Source organism: Bactrocera oleae, chromosome 2, assembly GCF_042242935.1.
Source record: "Bactrocera oleae isolate idBacOlea1 chromosome 2, idBacOlea1, whole genome shotgun sequence".
NCBI classification, from domain to species: Eukaryota; Metazoa; Arthropoda; class Insecta; order Diptera; family Tephritidae; genus Bactrocera; species Bactrocera oleae.
The window spans coordinates 57,680,032-57,698,431 of NC_091536.1; the positions used below are offsets into that span (position 1 = coordinate 57,680,032).

An 18,400-nucleotide genomic window follows, 5' to 3' on the forward strand; every position below is an offset into this window, starting at 1 on the left:
TTCGGGTTAACCGAACATTTTATACTCTTGCAATTTGCAAAGCTCAAAGGAGGGGAAATACTTTTAAATGTTATAAAACTTTATGGTATAACAAAAATTTTGCGTAACTAAATGGTTTAGAATTAAATTTGACATTTTATGAACTTCTGTAAATATAACTAGGTCGTAGACTAACTTGGTTTCTTACTAAGAACGGTCAAACGGATAAAAATTATTATGTCGTGTATATTTGGGCTAGGAGAAGATCTGCAATTTTTTTGGCCCGATTTGGGCACAATGACAAATTGTTTTTCGGTCATGACGCTCTCTTTATTTCTTTAAGAATATTGCATATGGACCGGTATATACGGTATTAAGTCAACCGGAATTTCTAAAATCTTTCTATTAGGTATATGGGGGCTAAGGGAAGTATTGAACCGATGTTATCCATTTTTTATTTCTTGAATAAGATGCTTCCTGACTTTCATATATGCACTGAGGTTCACATATTCTGGGGACTATTAAAGTTATGGTCCGATTTCTAACATTTTTGGACGTAAGATTGCATACCACAAGTAAAATTTGTGAATCATAACGTCATTGGCTTTTGATTTATGTACTGCAAAAGAAAGAAACATATGGAATTTGAAATAAAAATATATATAGAAATAGACGTGGTGGTAGCTCGATTTCGCCCATTTCGCAACGTAACATAAAAAAGTCAAAATAACGTCATGCACGAAATTGTGTCGAAATTGGTCAAGTAGTTCCTGAGCACCGGCTCCTATGAAGCCCTAAGTACTATATCGGATGTAAAATTTAATGTCTCTGATGTCGTTACTTATTGAGTTATGGCATTTCAGTTGTTTTCAATATGAAAATTATATGGGGATGTATATTTATTATACGATTTCAGCAATTTGTTTGAAGAGGTGCAAGAAATATTACTTATCAACAAGTTTCGTTGAAATAGCTTTAGATGTTTGTAATATATGCACCTCGTCGGCGGAAATCCCCCACTGAACCCTCCTCGAGGGTGCCGACTGGTAATAGATTCCACAGATTCACGACGTAAGCGGGGGCGAGCTGGTAACAGTCCGCCCCTGCTGTAGACTTGAGGAATCTAGCTAAGGTCAGACTTCTTATGTGTGTGTTCGATGTTCCTCAATAGCACAGCATATAGATAGGGAGCCTTACCATGGTCGGGGGTACTATAAAGAGCTGGATCAAGGTGTCATGCGAACCGTGCCGAGGATGAACCTGGCTGGGGGCCCTTAAATAGCCCAGTCTCGAACGGAGCTTACGAATACCTGGCGTCCTCTGTAATATGATAGCCTTACTTGCGCAGCGGGAGCTATGCGCAAGCGGACACACTTTCCCCCACACTCGTGGGACCAACTATGAGCAGAAATACAAATAAAACAAATGAAAACAAAACCAAAAATAGGAGAGAGCCCGGATCTTCACAAAAAAGGGGCAGTTGCTCCCAAAAAAGAGCAGCGTTTGGAGCGAGCTCGGCAGCAGTAAGCAAGAGGACAGAAGCTAAAGCTGGCCCCAAGAAAGCAGTAACGCTGAAGGCAGCCATACCCAAACCCTGTAGCCAAAACACGGCAGCAAAACAGGGGGAGGGGGGAGATGCCAAAGGGGATGCTGCTGGAAGTGCATCTGCCAAAGAGTGGCCTGTATTTAATATTCAGGACCCGGCAAAGGAAAAATATGCGGAGAGACGACGCGCCGCATACCTACTAAGATTAGTGAGTTAAAGCCGCCAACGAAAGAGGAGCTAACGAAGAAGCTCCAAACATCGATTGACTGCGCGAGATCAGTCTTGTCAAATTTCAAGCTGGAGCCGCCAGTAAGGGCAGCCAAGCGACAAAGGTCGGCTGAAGAAGCTAAGCCGTTAGCCAAGAGGCCAAAGATAAAGGGTGTAACGCTCGCAAAAGAAGTTACAGAAGTGGCCCGAAACCGAATTGTTATTGGCGTTCTGGATGAGGGAGATCCCGAAGGAGGAATCCCCAGAGCCCAATGGAAATGCGCTGACAAATGTGGCGTTGGAAGTGCTACTATGCAATCCGGGTCCGCCACCGTCATGCACAGATGCCGGCTGATACCAGGGCCAGATCAAAATGATTGCTTGCGACGACGAGAAATCGGTCGCTCTATACAAAGCTACTATAGCCAAAGTGAAAGAGGTATACCCCGGGGAAAAATTGGTAGCAGAGGAGAAAAAGGACATACCATCCAGACCAAGGGCAAGGGTATGGATTCCGGCTACACCATCACAGCCGGACCAGATTATGCAGCTCATAAAAGCCTGCAACCCGAGCCTGCCCACGTAAGGGTGGAGGTACGTCAAGACATTTGAAGATAGCGTAGCAGAATATGGCGTGGAGACCAAAAGGGCCACGATGCAGATTCTGCTGTTATTAACGAAAGAATCCATCCAACCGCTGGCGAAAAGTGGCGGGGAGATAAATTATGGATTCACGAAAGTAAGGATAACGCCCTACAGGTGGTTCTCGAAGAACAATTCTTTTCGGATCATCGATATATTGAATGTACAATAGAGGAAAGGGCCGATAGGATCATTAGCTTCAGGAATCATAGGAAAACGAACTGGCAGGTGCACATGCAAGAACTGGAAAAACGTATCCCTATGATTCTACCGTTTCAGTCCAATAGTAAGGAGTATCTCGATATCCTCGTTAATCGACTCATGGATTCTTGCCGGCAAGCATTAAAAGTGGCTTGTCCAATAGCTCGAAGTAGGGGTAGAATTAGGCCCCCCTGGTGGTCTCTAGAACTTAAAAAGCTACAGAAAGAATGCAGAAAGTAGTTCAATTTAGCCAAGCAATCCCAAGGCGAGTCAGACTGGGATTATTATTACAACCTCCTTAGGGCATGCAAAAAGGAAGTTAGTAGAGCAAAAAGAAGTTCATGGAAATCTTTTTGTAATGATACCGAGAACACGGCGGAAGCGTCTTGACTTAAGAAAATAATGGCACAATCCGTGCACAATATCGGTTATATTCAGAAGCCAGAACGCAGTTGGACGGTATCCAGTGAAGAGTCACTGGGACTACTAATGGATACCCACTTCCCAAGCAGTTCTGAAAGCCATACTGCTGAATATACTTAAGACAGTGGATCAGAAATAGACCCCACTCTTATAAACATAGTGTCAGAAAGCAACGTACGCTGATTTAAGCCCTTCAAGTCGCGGGGACCAGACGGTCTATTCCCGGCTCAACTACAGCAGTCGCATAATTATATAATGGATTGGCTAATTACCATTCTTAAAGAGGCGCTGCAACTAAACTATATCCCTTCGCTTTCGAGGGAAGTCAAGGTAATATACATACCAAATTCAGGCAAAAGCTCGCATACAAATCCATAGGACTTCTAAAACGCTGGAAAGATTAATTGAATTACATATAAGAAACAAACTGAAACCAGCAAAGTTGGCTGGTTCGCAGCATGCGTATTCTAAAGGAAAGTCTACAGAAATAGCGCTAAGCTTTGTGGTGGCGGAGATTGAAAAATCTCTGGAAGTTAAAGAATACACTCTAATTGCCTTCTTAGATATAGAAGGAGCCTTCAATAATATCCAGCCTAGGGCCATACTGAGTGCGCTTAAATATCTGGACATCTCTGAACCTCTCAGAAAATTAATTAAACAATTGCTCATGAGCAGGTGATGCGATGTGCAGATCCGTTCAAAGAGGTACACCTCAATTAGGCGTGTTATCCCCACTTCTCTGGATCCTGACAATGAATAAGTTGCTGTTGTATCTAGAAAAAAGGGGGTACGTGTAGTGGCCTATGCTGACGATGTGGCAGTATCGGTTAAAGGTAAATTCCCGAATACTCTCGCAAACTTTATGCAAACGATCTTGGACGATATAATTCGTTAGGCTGTATCGTGCGGATTAAACTTAAATGCTGGTAAGACAAAGCTAGTATTGTTCACCAGAAAGCATAATACTCCAGAAGTTACGGCGCCATTATTAAATGGTTGCAGACTAACAATTGGCAAGACGGCAAGCTACCTAGGACTAATATTAGACAGGAAGCTTACATGGAATCAAAACTTGGATACTAGGGTGAAGAAGGCACCCACAACACTCAACACCTGTAAAATAATGGTGGGCCCCAAATGGGGGCTAACGCCTCAGATAGCTTATTGGCTCTATACAGCAGTTGTCAGACCAATCATGACTTACGGTATATTGGTATGGTGGCTCTAGATACTCAGTATATTCCCGTTCCTACCCAAAACCGCGGATTTACGCAATCCAATAGAATTGAAGCTAAATTCGGTCCACAACATTGCCTTCCTCCACAACATTGCCTTCCCCACCAGACAGGAATAGAGAAATTAGCATCTACACGGATTGGATAATCGAGTGGGAGGTGGTGTCTTTTGCGCAACATTAGACACCAAAATCGCTTTCCGTTTACCAGACCACTGCAGTGTCTTCCAGGCGGAGATCACAGCAATCAAAGAAAGTCTTGCGGTATTGACAAAAAGTGTGCTCACAACAAGGAGCATATGTATATATACGGATAGCCAAGCGGCCTTGAAATCACTCAAGTCTCCAATGGTATCATCCAAGATAGTGAAAGAATGTCTTGACCTATTAGAGGATCTGACATCATACGTCACGATAAACCTGCAATGGGTTCCAGGGCATAGTGATATCCCTGGTAACTGCGAAGCAGATGAAGTAACCAGAACTAGTACCACTTTGCAATTAACCCCTGAAAACTTGCAAACACCTAACCAGCGAACATGCTGTAAATCTAGCTGAGTCTCGGTGGAGACAAACAACAACTTGCCCTACTAGCAGACGAACGTGGCAGGATTGGAGCGTGAGTCACACAAACCGATTACTAAAATTTAAAAGGAATGACATAAGAACTTTGATAGGAGTACTAACAGGTCACTGTCTAATGGCAGACATGCCAGCAGGCTAGGTGTACCTTACAACGGCTACTGTAGAAGCTGTCAGGAAGTAGAAGAGGAGGAAACTGTAAAACATCTTCTATGCGAATGTAAGGCTCTATACAGGAAAAGAATCGCAACATTCGGTCGGGTATTCCTTGACGACGTATCGAAAGTTGCACATATAAAACTATTTGTACTGATGAGCTTCATCGGAAGAGCAGGGTGGTTCAGAGATGAGACGAGAGAGTAAGGGAACATTAGTCCCGGTGGTATCACAATGTTCCTCCTATAGGCCTAGGTGCGTCGTTAGACAGCCACTCTACCTACCTATCAATATCTGCACCTAAGTTTTTTAAGAGGGTGGCTCACTCCCAATTTTAAAAATTTTAAAATCACAGATCCCATAGATTTTTATCTTATTTTTAGTAGTAGTACTTTATAAGTTTTCTATTAACCACATTTTGTGGGCGTGACATTAGCGCATATATGCCATACTATTCTAGGGTGCCAAATAACATATACACCAAATGTCACTCTCGGATTGTAAATTCCATTTGCTATCCGCATAATTTATATATGTATAACTCTACAAAAAAATATCGGTTTTCTCCGATTCTTGACATTGATGAAGTTCTTCTATTGCGTTTTACAACGCCATTCAGTTGGGTTGAAATTAAAATAACTCAACTTTAATTTACCCATATTATTATCCTTGGAAAACCACTGAAGATATAAGTTTTTGATGTTGTTGACAATTGCACTTTTAGGGTGTATCAAAAAAATTGAGCGATGCTGACAACTCAATTAAATTTTTTTTAATATTTATTATCGTTTTTTTTCAAATTATAAAATTTCAACTGATATGCAGTTTTGTCCTGATTAAGGTATATGTTTTTAGTTGGAAAAATATAATGCATAATGGGTAACTTATCTTATGGTCTCCAATTGAACTTATTGAGAGAATTACTCCTATCTTGGTTCTCAAACAACATCAAAACTTGCCAGTTGAGATATATTCACTATCTATGTATTAGTTAAGATACAAATGTGTTGGTAGGGAACATTTGTTGTGAATGAACCTTAATGTTTTTTCTGTTTGGTTGGCATGACATCTGTCAAACATATTCAATAACCTTACAGTCATTGAACAAACAACTTTATATTTTTTCATTTGTGTGGATAGCATTAATTTTTTGTTTTCATTTTTTCGAGGCAATCAGAAGCAACATACGAAAGATGGTTTCAACGGTTCAGAAATAATGATATCGATGTGAGAAATGAAAAACGTGGAAGACCACCAAAAAAGTTTGAAAGCAAATGGCAGCCATGTTAAATGTTGCACAACATACAATTTCAGACCGTTTAAAAGCTATGGGAACGACCCTAAAGTGTTGAAAACGGGGGCTATATGAATTGAATGAAGGACAAATGGAAAACCGAAAATGCACTTGAGAAAATTTGCTTCAAAGACATGAAAAAAAAATCAATGAAAAAGGGATTTATTATTAGAATCCTAAACGGAGAAAATGGTTCTATATTCTTTTGTACTATCGCAACATGTTGCTACAGAGTATTATTGTTTTGTTCCCCTAACGGTTGTTTATATCATGTAAAATTAATCGAAATAAATATGGAGTTGAAATCCACCTTCCTTGGCACCCAAGAAAGGTTGATAGTGCAAATGGGCGTACTCTGATGATTGCCCACCCACTTAATGTCACTAAACGAAAATTTATAAAATGCCATAACTAAGTTCCACAAAGGCATAAAATTACTTATGAATATATTATTATACATATATAATATTATACTAGTACTATGTGATAGCCAACCTATTATTAATACAGCAATTAAATCAATTTTCAAGCTCACTTAGACATCACTCAATGATAATAGAGTCTGAGTAACATCCGTTATTACATTTCACCACAGCACAAAGAAGAATTGTGTAATTTTACTATATAACTTAGTTGCTTAGCTTGTTATCTGACCTCTTAGTTAAATTATATTAGTTTTGCTTTTATATTTTACTTTTCGTTTGCATTAATTTGAGTTCAATAATGGTGTACTACGCGCCATTAGTCTTCAGTTTGCAATTGTGATTTGAATTATTTTCAAGACTTTCATTCTTCTCACCCTTATACAATATTTGCACAGAACTATTCTTTTCGGATATTAAACCAAATTTATGCATTTCAAGGTATTATGTATTATTTACAGACCACGGGATATACCTATGTATATACATTTAGTAAATACAGAACACAATATACGTATTACTAAATTAAGCACTCAATAAGTACAAAATTCTGACAATAATTTGGAATCAGCAAACTAAATGTCGAGTTGACATTCTATGCGAGAGACGAGACAAATTTAATCAAGCTCAATTGAGTGTTGTAGACCATTGTTCGATAATTTACTTTATTCACTTTTGTCTACTGAAATATTTATGAACAGCAAGCCCACTAGAAAATTTAGCACAAGTCAATTAACAAGTTATATTTGCGAACAATTTTTTTAATCTGAGACTATGAGCTATCCTCCTACTTAATGCGATCTTTTTATAAATGGTAAAGATTTAATAGATCCATAGGCAATTAGTGAGAATTTGGATGATATTGCCACCTACTAATTATCTAGTTCCATATCACGCTGTTATGCTTTTAAATTAATCGCTGCTGTAGTAAACTGTCATCTAAGCCGTTAAGTCAACATTGGACTTGAAAATTCAGCGACAGCCCAGAAGAACATGTAGGGCGGACATTTAAAAAGCGAAGGAATATCATACAAGTATAAAACGGGTTATACTATGTAAATGTGTGAGCACCGAGAAAGATATATAACTTGTAGTACGTAATTGACGCCGGACATTGCGTACTTTTATGTAAATAAGTGCTTATTCTGGTCATCTTATATTTGAGAAGGTCCGGTAAAACAGATTGACAAAGCTTGAAGGCGCAACTACGGTAAATTCAGTAAAGTTAAAATTACAAAAAAAATATAATAAGCATCGTAGTAACTGAGTGAAGCTGGCGTCAGAGGATCTTCTGTGAATGGAAATTTTAAACATGATGACTTTGACCTTCATTTTGTGAATGGACTGAATATTTGACTCGATAAAGAGTCTTTAACGAACAACTCATAGGTAATGCTGAAAGTATCTACAATATCTAATTGAAAACTTTATACAACTTTGGTTAGACCTATATCGGAATATGGCTCTGTTGTATGGAACCCTAGCTACCAAATCCATTCTGACAAGTTAGAGTCGGTTCAAAAACAATTTTCACTTTTCGCCTTAGCGCATTTCCGATGGGATTCAAGGGTAAGTCTACCTCCATACACTAGTCGTTTAAAACTTATTAATCTACCTACACTTTCTAGTCGTAGGGAAATGCTTGGCATAATATTCTTAGTGAAAATTTTGAATGGAACAGTTTGCAGTTCTTTTCTCCTGTCTGAAATTAAATTTGATATCCCGGTTCGCCTTTCGAGGCAGTTTAGACCTTTACTGCTAAAATCCTGTAGATCAAATTTTGAACTAAACGAGCCATTCCGCCGTATATGTCATGATTTTAATTCTCATTCCAGCACATTTGACTTATCTGACTCACTTTTCAAAATTAAAAAGACTTTATTGTTTTCTTTTAATAAATGAAAATGTAACATAATATTTTATTGTAACTTTAGATCTTAGCTGTTGAAATTTTTGTTTCTGTAGCTGAGCAGTTTTAGATCTCAACACTTAAAAAACTCTCTTGCCTTTTCTGACTCGGCTAAATCCGCACGTATGCGAATTGCGCCCCTCGCGACGGTTGGCGGAGGAGGGTGATCGTTGGGTTATTATTATTATTATTATTAAAAAAACCTAAAAAGAAAAAGTCATATCTTGTGTGTGGCTAAAAAATATTCCGAATATTCGTTGGAAAGCCACTGTCGGCGTTTTTTTTAGAATATGTCATTTGAAGCGTAAACAGCAGTATTTTTTCACTCAAATAAGTCGAACTTTGTGTCTGGAAAAGTGTGTTTAATATGAAGAAAACATCAGCCAAAACTCATCGTATTTCGGTGGAACTTTATGGTGAACATGGTCTAGCTGAGCAAACGTGTCAAAAGTGATGATTTTGGCTTGGAAGGGAAAGAACATCCTCGGCGGCCTAAAAAGTTTGAAGGTAATGCTCTGCATTTGGTGGGATCAGAAGGGCGTGTTGTATTATGGCACTTTAAAAGCGGGTGAAACCATTGAATGAGGAAGGCTATCGACAACAACTCATCGTATTGAAGCGAGCGGTTGCAAGAAAGCACCCAGGACTAGACAACAGGCAACAATTTTAATTATGACACCGCTCAGCCTCAGCCAAATGGTATACTCGTTTGAGATTATTTTCGGTAGAAGGTCAATTATAGGCACTGGGGGCTTGAACAGTTTTGGTTTGATTTAGACAATTTTTGGTCACACAAAATTTTTCATCCGATTTCGCCCATTTTCGCATAATAATATAAAAATATGAAGAGAATATTATGTACCGAATTTGGTTGAAATCAGTTAAGCAGATCCCAAAATATGGGGTTTCACCTAAAAGTGAACGCGGTTCCCATAAAGTCCCCGGGGCCCGATGGCATTATTCCAGCGCAACTACAGCGTACGATTAAGATGTCATGCAGCTGGCTGGCCCCCATCTACGCGAACTGTGTTAGATTGGGCCATGTCCCGAAGGTCTGGAGACAGGTTAAGGTTACTTTTATTCCGAAGGCCGGCAAAAGCTCTCACGTCGGTGCAAAAGATTTCAGACCGTCGATAAAAACATTTGTTCTCAGTGAATTTTGTTATTACAGCTTTAGCATTTTAGGATATATGCACATTAAACCTATTAGGGGGCGGGACCACGCATGCAGATGCCCCTTTTTAATGTGATCCTGTGTATTAAATAACAGTTTTGTATCTTATTGCGGAGCTTAGTTCTGGCAATTTATTTGTTTTGAATAATGGCATTTTGTGGGCGTGGCAGTGGTCCATCTGCAATACCAACCGTCTTACGGTACCAAGAGACATGTGTGCTTAGTTTCATAAAGATATCTCAATTTTTACTCAAGTTACAGCTGGCACAGACAGACGGACAGGCGGATGGACGGACGGACGCACAGACAGTCACCCGGATTTCAACTCGTCTGTTCATCTTGATCATTTATATATACATAACCCTATATTGAACTCGATTAGTTTTAGGTGATACAACCAACCGTTAGGTGAACAAAACTATTATACTCTGTAGCAACAAGTTGCGAGAGTATAACAAGTAAAGAAGAATTATACTGAAATCAGTGGGGGCAGAGAAATGGAAGCGCTGATTGCATTACTTTTTTATATTGCTCAGGTATACTTGAGAACTTATTTTCAAGAAAATTTATAAATATAAACATACAAGTGTATGTATATGGAGTAAAGTTAGCAGGATGTTTTAAAATCCTGAATATCAAGTTTATAGGGGCTAAGGAGAGTTTTCGAGCGATTTGATCTATTAGAAAAACACGCTCTCTCAATTTCACTAAAATAACTTCCAGTTGGCCGATATATGTGGTATTAAGTCAACTGGAAGTTCGAAAATCTTTATGTTATGAGTATGGAGACTAAAAGAAGTATTGATCCGATTCAACCCATTTTGAACGTAAGGGTATATTATTATCAAAGAAACATTTTCCCCGAATTTCAATAATATATCTCACTGATTGACCGATATTTTCGGAAAAAAGTCCGTCATACGCACTGGGGTCCACATATTTGGTGTCTGGTCCGATTTTGATAATTTTTAAGCGTAAGATGAAATACCTTAACCCTTATGTTATTAACCGGATACCCGGGTACCCACCGCGGTGTATTTGTGTGAATAGCTTAAAAAAAATTCAATATTTCATTTTAAGCTCTCAAATCGTCGTTTTTTAACTTAAAAGAAAGCTATTTGTGAGTTCATTTTTTAAATTTTTTTTTCATTCTACGTTGTTATTTTTTTTCTTTAAATTGAAAGAAAAAAATTTTTTCTTCAAATATTAATTAAACTTCTGAACCGTATTTTTTCTAAAAAATTTTTTTAAATAAAATAAACAAAATAATATCAACACTCAGATCGTGGTAGCCCCCGGTACCCGGTTGCTAAAAGTTGGTTACTAACATAAGGGTTAAATATACTATTTGTGCAAAGTTATATCCGGATACATTGATTGGTTCTTGATTTGTATACTGGAAAGTGAAATAATCAGATGAAATTTTGTTATATGGGGAGTAGGCGTGTTTTCTATTTAATTTCATTTTTACACTGTTACGCTATCTCAATTTTTACTCAAGTTACAGCTTGCACAGACAGACGGGCGGACAAAACTTTCTGCACATTTCAACTTGTCTAGTCAATATGATCATTTGTATATGTCAATTGATAAGTAGACAGGGAGCTGAAGGCCATACCGAAGTTCACTAATTAAAATTAAACTTCTGAACCGTATTGCAGTCACCTCAAAAAATGAAAAGGTATAATACCGCAGTTTATATTTACATATATACCTACATTCAGGTTAAAACGTTTTGAAACTATCCTTCAGGTTTGACAAATATTCGCCCCGAGCCGTTATAGCGCAAGAACGACGTGATATTAAAGTTGAATAAAACACTCATATTTGGTCAGAATGGGTGCTGCATTTTTTGTTATATAGATAATTTTATGCCATTTGAGATTTGAACAAAATGACGGTAAATTGTCACCATGACTACGTTTGCATATCTCCACCCGTTCAAGCCAATTATTGATGACCCGGTGCAGCATTTCGGCTATAGTGCACTGAATGTTGCCTTCGAGCGTTGCTAGTTGATTTGCGCTAAATCGCATGATCTTGGTGGCCATTTGATCGGGCCATTTTTCGGAATTAACTAGTCACCCAACTTTACACGCAATGTGTCCATGTTTAGACGTTAAACATCAGGCGGCGCACCGTCTTGTTGGAAATAGAGATTATACGTCTCGATTTCATCAAATTCCGGAAAGGAAAATCTATTAACATCGTATTATAACGCTCGCTATTGATGGAAACGGCATTTCCTGCCTCATTTCGAAAAAAATAAGGCCCGCATTCACAATCCGCATCAAACGAGCATTTGACTTACCGAAAGAGCGAAATAGGAATCATCTGAGAAAATGATTTTGCGATGAACGTGAATCTGTGAATATTTCGGAGAACGTGAATTTGCGTAATAATCTTGGACGATTTCCAAGCATTGTAACAAAGCAAAACGTAACATGACGAAATGGCAAACTTTACTGAACACATTTAAAAAATTTGACACAAACCCGTAAACAAGCATAGCCGCCACCAACTGTCTATGCAAGTTATTATGACGGTGATTAAAGTGAAAGAAAATGAAAATAAAGATATTCCGCGGACTCAGCAAAAGCTTGATAAAAAGAAAGCAAACGATTCACAATCCAAAAACGAACAACAACGGGGGTGTGGTCTAAAAGCTATCTGCTAAAATAAATCAGTGGCAATAAACTTGCAACAATTACATGTCGTGTCTACAAGTCGACAGCCAGAAGGTATTGGAAATTATATAGGAAATTAATTGTAGTGAAGTTAGTGCAATAAATAATAATAATTTCTTAAAAAACATTTTCCGTTTAGCGTGGAAATTTCATCCACTGGTAGTCGTTTTTTGGAAATATACAGATGTGTTATAATACAGAGACAACGAGTCATTTTTTCATAAGACGGAGAATAAGATAAATTTAAAAATTAAGAGATAAATTAGAGGAGGATGAAAGAAAAATTTCATATATATATTGTTTTTTGAAATTGAAGTTCTCCATATATTTTAATTTGTTGAAACAGGATTTGTAAAATTCATTTGCAGAATTTTGACCTTTGTAAAATAAACTAATATCACAGTACTAATCCACCCAATTTACAATACTCAAGTTACTATAATTACCATGGTGATCCTTCACAAGCGGACATACTTGGATTGGTCAAAAAGTGTCACAATTTTTATATCATAAACAGGGTATATTAAGTTTGCCACGATGTTTGTAAGACCCAGAAAGAAACGTCGGAAACCCTATAAAATTTATATGTAAATGATCAGCGTAACGAGCTGAGTCGATTTAGCCATGTCTGTATATATGCGAACTTGTCCTCCAATTTTTGAGATATTGATTTGAAATTTTGCACACGTTCTTTTCGCCCCAAGAAGCTGCTCATTTGTGAGAACTGCCAATAACGGAAACTATAGCATATAGCTGCCATACAAAGTGAACGATCGGAAACAAGTGCTTGTATGGAAAACTCTTTCATTTGACGAAGTATCTTCACGAAATTAGGCACGAGGTATTGCCTAAGATACCAATGTAAATTTCGAAAAAATTGTTCAGATTAGAACACTATAGCATATAGCTGCCATACAAACTGAACGATTGGAATAAAGAGCTTGCATGGAAAACTTTTTTATTTGGCGAAATATCTGAACTGACTTTCCATTTGACAAACATATCAGAGCGTACTTTGAAGCGTACCACGAAGTGATAGTGCCGGTTGTTATTTTGATGCTGTGTGTAGTTATAAAAAAAATTGCTGCTGGCTTTGCAAAGGGGTTCTAGCTAATTATATTTAATACAACCACCAGTAAGATGTGTGCAATTTTCCCAGTATCGGAAAAAACCGTTCCTGATGCTATAATACCATATTTTTCTTGCTTGAACTAAATTCATTCTAATAAAAAAATTCTTTTACATTAACATTATCTCGTGTCTGATGTGACATTTTGCACTTAATTTCATTTTTCTAGTTACAATTTTTCTGTCCGAAAAGAGCCCTAGGCTTTTATTGATAAGCCACCTCAGACTTATCTTATATTTTTACAAATTTTGTAAATCTGAAGTCTTGTGAATAAATCACATCGTATTAACAAAACCGAGCTACCAAAAAAAAAAAGTTATCAAAAAGATATGTATACATATAATATCAGTCAAATTAATGAGTTTAGAGGGGCAGAAATCAAAGTATACTGAGAGTAAGTCCTATTTATGTATGTATCACATGTCTGACACAAACATGTCATAGAACTAAATTTCTAGTCATTGCAAAAATGTATATACTTATGATGATATAATAATCTAGGTGTAAGCAGTATATATATTATGTATTAGATAGAGGGTTTGGTTTTAAATAATATTATAGAAAACAGTAAATCCTTCTACACTGTGCCTACATTTAGAGCACTTGAAAGGCATCACACTTTCACGGTTCCATTATAAAGTATATTAAATATTACTATATAGGTACATATATACTATTGATACACTTGATGCCCACCGCTACATTAAAATGGTAAAGGAATACAATTTTTGCGTTTTGGATAAGTTAAAAGAAAGTCCACAATAAAAGCACCCAAAAATAAAAGAAATATCGGATATTGATTGAGTTATGAAAGTAATATGAAATGGATGTATTAGTTTCCTTATTGCAATAGAAAAGCTCAGTACACAAATAAACAGAGGCAGAGTGGCAAACACATTAGGACACATTCAAGTATACTTGAAATACATAAGTTGTCGGCATCCGGTCAACAGAAAATCTCCCGCATAGCGTACTGCCTGATCACACTAACATACATCAAGTAGAAATATAGATATATAATATACTGAAATATTTGTAAATAAAAAGTAATGTAATAAGGCATTGGAATCGAAACTCCATCAAACCGACCAACCCTCATATGTAGAAATATTACAAACGATATTTTTTGGAAAGCAAATATAAAATTAACCATAAGAAATACGTATATTTTATTAATAATTTCTCCAAAATTTCGAAAAATGCTTTTGAAACTTATTTTCTATTTTTATCTAGTGCGTTACCCTCATGTAATCAGCAGGGATTACAGTCTACACAAAGTCATATATGTATACTTCTCTACATATTAGGAAACGCTTTTGCTTACATCAATCGATTCGCAAATAATTTCAAATTATGTAAAACAAATATTTTTTTATATTTTTATTTTACACATTGTTTGTTTAAATATTTTCGAAAACCGTTAACATTTCAATTTCTCTGTTTATTATTAATTGTTGTTTAATTGTACCTCAGCAAATAAACACTTCTCTTCTCATAAGTCTTTCATTATTTATTTGTATAAGATACTGAAAGAATGTTGTTATAGCAGCACAAACGTCTGGTAATATTGTCGGGAATTTTTTTTTTCACAGTAAAGTTTTTAATTTTAGACAATATGAGTAACAACTTAGGAGATGTTGCGAACATTATAATTTTCTAAGACAAAGACATTAGAATTTACAACAAATAAATATATTCTTTGAAAACTTGAAGTTGGTTCGGCTATATGAGCGCCTTTGTTACCATGTTACTAAGCCAAGTAAATATTTTTTTCAAATTTAAGCACGTTTTTCACGAAACGGCGTTTTTGTTTTAACTGTAAGAGGTTTCTAAGCAAATTATAGTTTTATATATTTTAAGTGCACTAGATTTTTCTGCAATTTATTCGAGAGCTAGTGACCTCATTATTTCCAATAGGACTTGTAACTGTGTCAAGTATTAAAAATATAACTCAGGCAATCACCAGTAAATATTTTTGACGACAACGTGTGATTTGAACACGTACTTCACCCTTTTAAGTATCTCGTGATCTAGGTCTTTACATTTATACTCTCAGGAACTGGTAATTCATATCACACACGAAATAATATAAAGACCTTTTTAAGAAATAAATGTTTTCTGTACTGCACCACACATTTTTTGGCTTTAAAGTATATGAGCAGATAATTTCAATATATTTTCAAAGGTCAAGTTAAAAGCAAGTATTCACAATTATATCAGTATTGCATAACTTTTAAGCCACCTTTATAAAAATCACTAATTACAATATGAATATTATGATATTCTTTCTTTGTTTTTCTAATTGCTGCTTTATGTTCCACGAAGTTCAAGAAACACAAAACGCCAGTGATTGTGACTCAAACTTAAATGAATACATATTTTCATATGAATTTACGTTGGTACAGAAGCACTTTCTTTATTTTACTTAATAATTTCTCTCTTTAATTGATACGGACCTTCAATCACTGGCTTACTCACTCATCACTGGTGTTACTCTTAAATTTAAACACATTTGCAAAGGCTTATATAAAAACAATTTCCACGAAAAATTAATTTTTTTGAAACCAAATTTACTATTTTAAGTCGTTGCTTAGTAAAAAATATTTTTTACCTGTTGTTACTGTTGAGGTTAACAATTATTTTAACTCAAAAAATCGAAGTATAATATCCCACAGTTTTAACATATTTAGTTCTTATACAGGATCAGGATTAACTTATTTGAATTATTTGTTAACACAATGTTAGAAAAAAAAGGTTTTTAGTTTAGCAGGGGGTTTCTTTAGCTCAGCTAATACCACTTCATTGGCTATGAATGGCGGATAACTAAAATTTTTTTTCATAAGGTTTATTTTTTTCTTTCGATTTTTTACATGGTGTTCAGGTTATAAATAAAGCCCTCGATACTTTTGTTATTTTTAAGCAAAGTTTAAGAGCGAATTTCACAAATGATTTAAAAAATAGTCATTATTTTAGATAGTTTACATATAAAATTCTGTTGTAAGATACTATTGATAAGTACTTGTATTCTAAAATTATATTTTAATTAAATAATTTTTTCAAAATTTCCTTTCCAAAACACACTTATATTATGTTACATTTTGAATATTAAAAAAAAAGTAAAATATCTTTTGCCCTTTTAATACACTCCCTCTTTAATTTTTCGATTTACAAATTCTGGTATGTGCGAAAAACAGCAAACACTTCAGATGGCAAAACTTTAACAAACAGCAATTGAAGTCAAGATAAAAAACATTACGCAGACATTATGCAAATTGCGTAAGAAAGGAGTTCAGAACGAGATTTGTTCACTTTATACGCTGGCTGATTGCAGATTGTTACTTGACGTCAATAAAGAGTTAAACTTTTCTCACTCTTTGTTGTTGTGCATAAATTATAAATTCACTAACAGTAAATAAAAGTAGCTTCCACATGCAAGCATATTAACACCTCGAAGTGGTGTTTTATTTTTAACAAAAAACTATTTTTTTGGAAGAAAATAATACAACAACACTTTACAATATTTGTGTAGCAAGAAACGTACCGACACTGCTGAATATTTTTCTTAAGCTTCTAAGAGCTACACTTCACATCACTTAACCTTGGCAATCGTACGCTGACGTGAAGACGGGAATTTTTACAGTTATCTCAGTGGTTAATGTTGAGTATTTTATTAGTTTTGCTTTCCGATTTAAATAAAGGAAGAGCAATTTTATTATTAATTTAGGTAAATATTTTAAGGTTTTAAGAAATTTCTATTCGAATTCGCCAATCAGTCACTAGTGAACTGCTTAGTAAGTTGGTTGCGAGTTGTTCTTATTTTTGCATAAACATTTTTCAGTAAATTTTTTTTGTTTGTTTCGATTTATTTGCATTCAAAATACTCAACTTTTGTATATATAACTTTTTTGTTTAATTTTAATCTATACTCAGTAATTTAAACATTTTTCAAATAAAATTTTTATTGTATTTTTAGTTTTCTGGTTATATTCAAATTTTTATACATTATATTGTTTATTTAAATATATTTTTTTCACACACAAAAGTAGCTGTGCCAATAAGAAACAATTCACTTCTTCCACATTAAAAATTTCCTTTCCTGCGTTAATAAACAAACTCATTTTCCACAAAAAATATATAAACTTACTTTATTCGAATAATTTTTTGTATAAATTTTGCACAGCTATATATATTCGCTTTTTTAAAATAATTGTTGTTTAACGATGATTTTATTACTTTTTGAATTGTCTCCGTTCACAGGTGTGAAAAAATTATATTTTTGTTATCTTCAACACATTCCTTAAATAATTATGTTATTTTTCTTAGCAGAAACACAAACTTTTCTCATGTTTCAATATAATCCTTTAGTCTACTGCATTTGAGAATTTCTTGCCCTTCCACCGACTATCTTTTTCACGACCGCAATGCTAAAGGTATCCCGACGTACTGAATTGTCGCTATTGAATCGCTTCTGACTTTGGTACACCGTGGCGAATGTGAAAATATTGCTTCTGTCGACGTTGGAGTCATAATACTAAATCTGCAACTAAAGGTAAAATGTAGTAGAAAAAGTAAAAAAGTAGCAAAATTCATGTGCTGGGATTGGCGTAGGAAAAGTGGTTTGCTGAGTAGCGAATACTTTCTGTTACTCTTTTCTATAGACATCTACAAACATATATGCATTTAATGTATATTCTCTTGAGCGTTGTAACAGTACAGATAATTAAAGGCAAATTGAGTTTTCTTAAGTTTAATATTCATGATATTGTTGATGTTTCAGCGATTTTGAGAACCATCAAAATATTATATAATATAAAT

At 35.5% G+C, this 18,400-nt stretch overlaps 1 protein-coding gene across 2 annotated transcripts in view; it reads right to left on the reverse strand.

Annotated features, from left to right (window-relative positions):
* Positions 1 to 18,064, reverse strand: part of TkR99D (Tachykinin-like receptor at 99D) — a 56,168-nt gene extending 38,104 nt beyond the window's left edge. Inside the window, exon 1 of one of the 2 annotated variants that reach the window (XM_036357765.2) lies at positions 17,730 to 18,064. The gene's annotated coding sequence lies outside the window, so the exon portion shown is untranslated. The remainder of the gene's footprint in view (positions 1 to 17,729) is intronic. The other variant, XM_036357767.2, reaches the window with a different exon arrangement.
* Positions 18,065 to 18,400: the final 336 nt, after the last annotated feature.